The sequence below is a fragment of the Nyctibius grandis genome, chromosome 1 (genome assembly GCF_013368605.1).
Source record: "Nyctibius grandis isolate bNycGra1 chromosome 1, bNycGra1.pri, whole genome shotgun sequence".
Lineage (NCBI taxonomy): Eukaryota > Metazoa > Chordata > Aves > Nyctibiiformes > Nyctibiidae > Nyctibius > Nyctibius grandis.
This window is the reverse complement of record NC_090658.1, coordinates 129,811,912-129,820,148: the sequence shown is the minus strand read 5'-3', so window position 1 is coordinate 129,820,148 and position 8,237 is coordinate 129,811,912.

Sequence of the window (8,237 nt, the reverse complement as noted above, 5' to 3'; positions counted from 1 at the left end):
CTCCACTGTCCCTGGAGGACACTGTCAACCTCAGATCACACACTCACCCTGCACCAGTGGGGTTTTTTCCTTGTTGAAAAAAACTAGACATTTTGTGCCTTTTTTTTTCAAGTTTTCCGTTTTTAAAACTGTCAATATTTTGTGGTTTTTGACCGGCCATCGAGCCCAAGGTCAAACCAACCTCCTGCACTACCGCTCAGTCCTGCCAGCACTTGCCTGCACATGAAACCTGCTTGTCCTTTGCTCGAGTGAGAGCATTTCACCTGGATTTGACACTCTGAGCATCAGTATGAAAAGTTATCATTTGGCTTTGTGCTTTCACTTTTGTTTCTCTTCTTTTTTTTCCTCTCCAGAATAGGTGAATTAATTCAAACCCGTGCAACCCCCTGATGTGTCAGCGCAGAGAGAAAAGGGTTTTTCAGCCCAGAAGGAGATCAGTGATGAAGCCTCCATCCTGACACTGCATCTGCCACCCAGGGGCAGAGGATTTGGGTCAGGATTGGCCCTTTCTCGTCATATCCAACCCCACCGCTGCTGTTCCCACAGCCCAGTGCCCTGGTGCGTGATGCTCGGAGGGGGAGCAGGGGCATCCCCTCGGGGTCCAGCCCTTCCCGGCGGCGACGGGGCTGGCCGGGGCGCTGACCCCAGCGCCGGGGAGTCTGGAACGGAGCTGGCGGCCGCCGCTCCCCGCCATCAACCCACACCTCATCAATAGGGGCTGACAGCTACGGCCTCGCCGCCCCGACGGCACCGCTGACGGCACGGCACGGCTCGGCACGGCCGGGAGTCGGGGCTGCAAGCAGGCAGCCCCGTAAGGTGGGGTTGTACGCAGACCCGAGGGTCCGAGGTGCAGGCAGCCCCATCAATCCGGGCTGTAGGGAGACCGCTGGTTTGGGGATACAGGCAGCTACATGGGGTGGAGTGCAGGCAGGGCGGTGGGTCTGGGTACAGGCAGGGCGGTGGGTCTGGGTGCAGGCAGGGCGGTGGGGCCAGGTGGAAGCAGTCCTAGGGGATCTGGGGTACAGGCAGCCCTGTAAGTCGGGGTACAGGCAGTCCTATGGGTCAGGTTGCAGGCAGCCCCATGGATCTGGGGTGCAGGCAGCCCTGTGGGTCATAGGGTATAGGCAGCCCCATGGGTCAGGAGTCAGGCTGCCCCATGAGTGCAGGGGGTCCAGGCATTCCCACAGGCTGAGTGAAGGAGCCCCATCTCTCTGAGGTAGCAGCAGTATCACTTGTCAGGGGTACGAACTGCTCCGGGGGTCTGGGAAACAGGCAAAGCCAAGGGTCCAGGCAGCCATGGACCTGGGGGGTGGTCCAGGCAGCACCACTTGTCAGAGAGTGTGGGGATGGCACAGACAGCCCCATTGCTGAGGTGGTACCGACAGCCACATGGGTCAGAGCTCAATGCCAGACCCATAACAGACACCCCCAGGGACGGGCACACCGATGCAGCCGCACACAAAGGTACAGTGACGGATAAGGACGTACAGTGACTAGGTATAGGCAGAGAGACACGTAAGTGAGAGGTACATAGACACGTGGATAGTTATAGAGATACATAAATAGGTATTTCAGCAAGTAGATAGGCACAAATAGACAAACAGACATAGGAATATCTAGAAAGATCATAGATATATGGATATATGGATATATGGATATAGGGATATAGGGATACATGGATATATGGGTATATGACTAAAGGGATATATAGATAAAGGGATAAATGGATAGTGATATTAACTGAGTTTCTGCACTGCCAGGGCTCCAGCCCATGCATTTCCAGGCAGCTCAGCCTTCTGCCTGAAGCTCACCGCTGCTGTTACTGCCAGACGTGAGTGGCTGTGCCCAGGCCTGAGCCTCTGGCCGGTACCCAGCAGCCAAGGAGGTGATGGCACAGCAGCACGGTGACAGTGTACTGCAGGTGTGCTCCACACGTGCATTTTTATCATCATTACATCAAAGCACCGCAGTAAAGAAAATAAAACTGCACATGGGTGACAAGAAGCCTGTCAGCGATGCACCCCCATCCATCCCAGTCAGGCTCCTCTCGTCCCTGGGATATCAGGAACAATTCCTTCACCGAAAGGGCTGTCAAGCACTGGCACAGGCTGCCCAGGGCAGTGGTGGAGTCCCCATCCCTGGGGGGATTTAAAAGCCGTGTAGATGTGGTGCTGAGGGACATGGGTTAGTGGTGGCCTTGGCCGTGCTGGGTTAACTGTTGGGCTTGATCATCTTAAAGATCCTTTCCAACCAAAACGATTCTGTGATTCTGTGAAGCCCTCTCTGTGCTGGGCTTTCACAGCTCCCCACCGACTGAGAGGATCCCGGATCGGGAAATGCAGAGCCCTGACATTTTAGGCTCAATTCACTTGATTTTGGCAGTAAAGCTGAAGAGGAATGTAGCACATTGAGCCACACCATATTTTCAGTGCCTGCCCTGGGACACCTCTGTCCCTTGCCGCAGGGTTCTGCCATGCACACGCAGTGGCACAGACATGCGTGGCATCACACGAGGGCACGTGTGTTCCTGTCCTGTGGCCCCTGTTTCCCTAAAGATCCCGGTTCCACGTGGGTTTTGGATCCTGAGTCTCCTCAAGTCAACCTGGCACTGACCCTCTCCGCTCAGCTTCTCTCTCCTGCTGCCTGGGAGCACGAAGTGCTGCTCCACGCACCTCTGCACCCATGGCTTTGGCCTTGAGGGAGTCGTTTGTATTTATTTCCATTGGGGGAAAAAAAAAAAGAAAATAGAAAAAGCAATAACATGATATTTGGGGGTGGGGAGGGCAGTCAAAAAGGATTTTGAAATGCCCCTGGAGCTTTAGTGAACCATGATGCTCTTTGGACACTCTCTCCCAAGCAGTAGCACCTGGTCCTCAGAGGGGGGGGTGTAGGTGAGGGGGGTGGTGGCATTTTAGGACCGCTATCATCCTGTGAACAGATGTGACACTTATTTAAGAAAGTGTCTCTGAAGGTGTGACAAGAGAATTTAATGAGTCGCAGGGGGGTGGTAGCCAAAAGCACAGCCCCCCCCTCCAGCTCTGCCACCTTCCTGCCCCCTCGGCTGTGGGGGGGGGGCTTGTCCCGCTGGTTCCCCCCTGCCCCAAGCTGTGGGGGCACGTGTCCGTGGGCAGGGGTGCAAGGGGGTGCAAGGGGGTGCAAGGGGGTGCAAGGGGATGCAAAGCTAACGGGGGTGAGGGCAGGATCAGTGCCCCGGGAGGGAGGACCGGTTCCTCCCCGTCCCTAGCAGCGCTCCACCGGGGGTTGATGCTCGGGGCGGGGAGGGGGGTCACCCCTTTGCTCCGTGTCGACCAGATCGGAGGAGGGCAGGAGCGGGCAGGGAGGGGGTCAGCGGAACCATCACCCCCAACTCCATCCCCAAACCCCCCCAAAGGCGGGGGGAGGCGGGGGGGGGTGCGCTCCGCCGCGGTGCCGCTCTGGGATGTCTCCGACCTCGCAGGGCTCCTGCCCCCCCCGCCGCCCCCCAGCCAGCCCCCCCCTGCCCCCAAAAACCAGGGGCGCAGCCGGGCCCATCCCCTCGGCTTGGGACCCGATCCCCCTCGCTCCTTCCACCTCCCAAATTGCACCGGCTGCTCTAACGCAAGGCAACGCCGTGCAGACCCCGCCGGCTGCATCTCCGTATCCCCTGTACCTATAGATACATACCTATAGATCTATACCTATAGATACGTACCTATAACCTATAGCTATAGATACACACCGCCCGCACATGCCACCTAGCCCAGGGCACAGCTATTTAGGACCCCGGTTGCTCGCACCCTGCTGCCCTGGGACGGCAAAGACCCCCCGACCCCCCTCCAGACCCTTCCCAGCTGGCAGCCAAGGCACGGAATAATTAAAATAAATTAAATAATTTTTTTAAAAGGTTCAAAAATACCCGCGCACAGCAGCTGCCGGCTGCGTTTGCCCCTTTTGCTCTGCTAAAACCACACTTGCCTGCTGTTTTTTTTTCCATTTTTAACCATTTTTTTAACCATTTTTAACTATTTTTTGTGATTTTTTAAAAAAAATCCATTTAAAAAATATTCTATTTTTTCAAAAATTCAATCTCTTAAAAAAATTCAAATTTTAAATCAACTTTCCCCCACCTCTTGCCCAATTTCTAATGTGTTTTCTTTTCGTTGTTGTTGTTCACTGCTACTCGCGGGTGCATCCATCGACACCCGGAGCTTTAACTCTAAAACCGCCGCGGAATTAACTTCGATGAGGGGCAAAAAAATAAAAAATACCATCATCGTATCGATTTATTTCCTCCCTTGGGGGGAAGAAGGGGCTGGAAAGGAGAGTGGAAAGGCCGAGGTTTGTTCCGCAGGATTATTTTCAGCCAGATTTCGTTAACCGCTTTGCTTTGTGATCGCAGGGGGAGGAAAAAAAAAAGCAGAGCAGGGATTTTTTTTCTTGTCGCTGCACTCGGCTATATCCCATCCTCTGCTTTTTCGGGATAAAAAGTGTCCCAACGCGATGCTCGGCACCAAGGACCGATATTTGCCCCGCTGAAAGACGCTGGATCCGGCCACGCAGATGCAAAACCCATCGTGGGATTTAATTTTTTATTTTTTTTTTGTATATGTGTGATTTTTCCTGGAAGAGATAAAACCAAGGCAGGTCCTTAAAATCGCCTCTGCTCCTGGTAGAGCTGCTCAGGCGGTTTTAATTAGTTTTAATTGGATTTTTTCTGTTTTTTGGGATTTTTTTGGGTTTTTTTTTTTTAAGGAAAGAGCTGATATTCAGTGAGAATTCAACGAAGCTTCAGCAAAGCGCTGCTTTGATAGAGAAAATTGTCAGGGATTTTACAAGGCGTGGATGGGGAGATGCGTGTCCAAAACCCAACACATCTGGATACGCAGCTGCTTTGGAGAAGCGGGGGTGGGGGGGGGAAAGACATCGATATATTTAATTCTCCCTCTTTCGCTTCGTGCCGATAGCCCTGTGCTCATAAGTATATTTTATGTGTATATACATACGCACACAGCGTGCTATAAATTACTCTGTATAATTAGGTGTGGGCGTATATACGTGTTTACACGCAACGTTTGCATTGGTATGTATATAACTACATATTTATTACTACATATTTATTTCCCCCTTGTGCCTAAAGCACAAGTATCTGCATCGCACCCAGCAGCCCCGCTGCCGATATTTCTCTCCGTGCCATATTTATGCGCCGGTAATTTTATTTCTATACGTGCCTATAACCACCTTCGTGCCTGTATTTGTGTATTACGCCCGAATTTAGCTTTAACCCCTTTTTTAGGCTCTGTCGGTGCCCTCACGCACCCGCTCCGGGCTGGAACCCCCTTTTTGGGGTTTCCCTGTAACCCCCCCGCCTCCGGGTGCCCTTCACCTTCCACCCCCCCTTCAATAAACCTCTTCCCCCCCCCCCCCCCACCCCCGCTTTTTTTTTCCTTTGCTCCCTTCGCCTCTTTCATAGGGAGATTTTTAATTTTCCCAGAGATTTTTAATTTCCTCAGATATTATTTTCTTTCCAAGACCCAACAAGACCTTCCAAGACCCCCAAATTTCCAAGGGGAACCCCGGAGCCGGGGTGTAGGAAATATTAAGGGTGTGAGCATCATTCCCGGGGCCGGGGGATCCCCCATCCTCGGTGGGTCTCACAGTCTGGAGCCACCCCGGGGAGAGGGGGGGCGGTGGGGGGCTGAGCCCCCCCCCAAGGCTCGGTGCCCCGTGGGACCTCGAGTTGCAGCGAGGTGCAGCCGGCTCTGAGCTATCCCTATTACTATCTTTTATCTTATTATCTTATTTTTAGGGCTACCCCACTATTAACTTTAGACCCGGCGGCCTCTGCAGCTCACAGGGAGGCGGTTGAGGGGGGGGGTGCAAGAGATTGGTGTCCAGTCTGGGGAGGGGGCACCCCCAAACAGGCTGGGGTGAAGGGGAGAGTGGCTGCGACCTCATCACCCTGCTTGGACCATGAAGGATTTGGGACAGGAGCTTGGAGAAATCCCCCCCTGTGCAATATCCCCACGGAAAGGGGTTGCCCCCAAAGGGACTGGGGAGCTGGGGGGGGGGGCTGTCGTGTGTGTGCCACCCCCAGCAAATGCCCTCTATGATTTCTGCGAGCTGGGTGTCCCTGCGGGTGCGTGGGGAGGTGAGGAGCAGGGCTGCCCGGCTGGACTTTGCCTGCAGCGTGGGGCCGGCCCTGTGGCCATGCCCGGGGGGGGGGTGGTTTGATTTTATTTTTTTATTTTTTATTTTTTTTTTGTTTTTGCACGGCAATGAAACCTGGCGCCCGGCTGATGGTGCAATAGATACCAACCACCCACCCCCCCGCTTTACCCCCCCCCACCTCCACCTCATTCCTCCCATCGCCGCCCACTTCCACGTGATATGGGCAAACCAGTCAGCGAGTGGGACTGGGAAGTCTGGCCACACTGGGGAGCCAAGGAAGGGGGGGGCAGACAGAGCCCTGCTGCCCCTAACCCCCCCCTCCCCTGCGAAGCAGGAGCAGGCAGGAGCCAGGCATTTCTCAGCCCTCTGCCTTCCCCGCAGCGAGGGGGGGGTCCTGCCCCACGGCCTCGCCCCCCTGCACCCCTTGTCCCCCCCAGCACCGAAGGTGGGTAGCGCTTCCCTGTCCCCTCGCTCCTCTCCCTCGCTGGGACCCCAGCAAGCCCCTTCCTATGGGGCTCCAAAATCTTCCTCCTCGGCCTTGAAAACAGACTCAATTTTGCTTTTTTTTAGGTTGATTTTTTTAATTATCATCATTATTATTTTTAAGGCAGGAAAGTAATTCCCTCCTTTTCCCCCTCCTGTGAGTCCTGCTCCTCTTTGGAGGGTCCTGTGGAAACGGTCCATCCTGGGCCGCTCACCCGCACACGAACCAGCCGCTTCTCCATCCCCTGGGGTCTGGGGGGAAGCAGAGCTCCCTTAAAACCCCTTTTGATCCCGGCTCGCTGCCATCCTTACCCCTTCCCGACGCTGCCTCCGGCTTCTCCCCCTTCCCTCGGCCGCCTGCCGCTCTCCCGCTGCCCTCCCGGGTATCAGCCCTTATCTCCTGGTTATCTCTTCTGCTGCTAAATTCAGCCCAGCGGAGGGGTTCAGCCTGGGGAATCTGCTAGTTACATCTAAATCAGTCCCAAGAGTTATTTCTCCAGCCATAATTCCCCCCCATCCAGCCCTTCCCCGGGTGGGAGATGGTTTTCCAGGATCCCTCCACGATCTGCAGAGAAAACTGTGTCTCGGAGCATTTCACACCCCTCCCAGACCCTACTTGGGAAGAGTGTTTCATCCTGCCCCCCCTCCACGAGTGTTTTTTGGGGTCTCGCCGTCACAAGCCACACGCAAGGCCCTCATGGCATCCCACAGCCTGCACCGTGCCCGAAAACCAGCCCTTTCACCCCAAATCACCCCCCACCCAAAGGAACCCAAACCAGAACCCAAACCGACGTGGGAAAAAGCACCCACCGTGCCCCCCACCCTGCCCTGGGGCTCTGGGAAATGCCTCCCCACCCGGACCCACGGCAGCCCCTGTCCCCAGTGGGTCACCCCACTCTGTGCTCCCACCTTCTCCCAGCTCCCCACGCAGGAAAAGCCCGGGGGGGAGATTAAAATCACCCATGAGGGGGAGTTTTGTGGGTGCTACTAGGGGTCTGCTCCCCACATGCCATCACTTGCAATGGGTCCGGGCAGCATTGATGGGGGGTGCAGCGGTTAATGCCCCCCCCCCCCCCCTTTTAAGCACCCCCCGCGGGTGCGGACACGCGTGGGGAGGGCGCGGGGTGGGAGGGTCGAACCAGCCTTCCTCCTCCTCCTCCTCCCCCCCCCTTTCCTCACCGTCTGCCTAATTTAATTGCCCCCCCTCCGCAGCTCCAGCCGCCTCCCCGCCGCCCCACATCAAACACCGGCCCCGGGGGCCCATTAACAACTTAAAGCACCGATCGTACCTGCGGGACAAAGGTGGTTGGTTTTGGTTTTTTTTTTCCCTGCTCCAGGCCCTTAGGAGAGAGCATCCCTGTCTCTCACCTTCTTGGCTGTGTAACACCCCCCCCCCCCCCCCACCCCTCCAGCCCTTTTCACCCCCCCTAAACTGCTCTAACCTCCTTATCTCCTCCGCCCCGAGGTGGGCAACCGGCCCGGCCGCCGCCTCCTCCCGCATCCCCGGCCGCATCTCCCCCCCTGCCTCCCCCGGAGGTGTTGTTGGACGGGGCGGGAGAGGAGGAGCGGGGGGAAAGAAATGCTGGGAGGAGACTGACCGAGGGTTT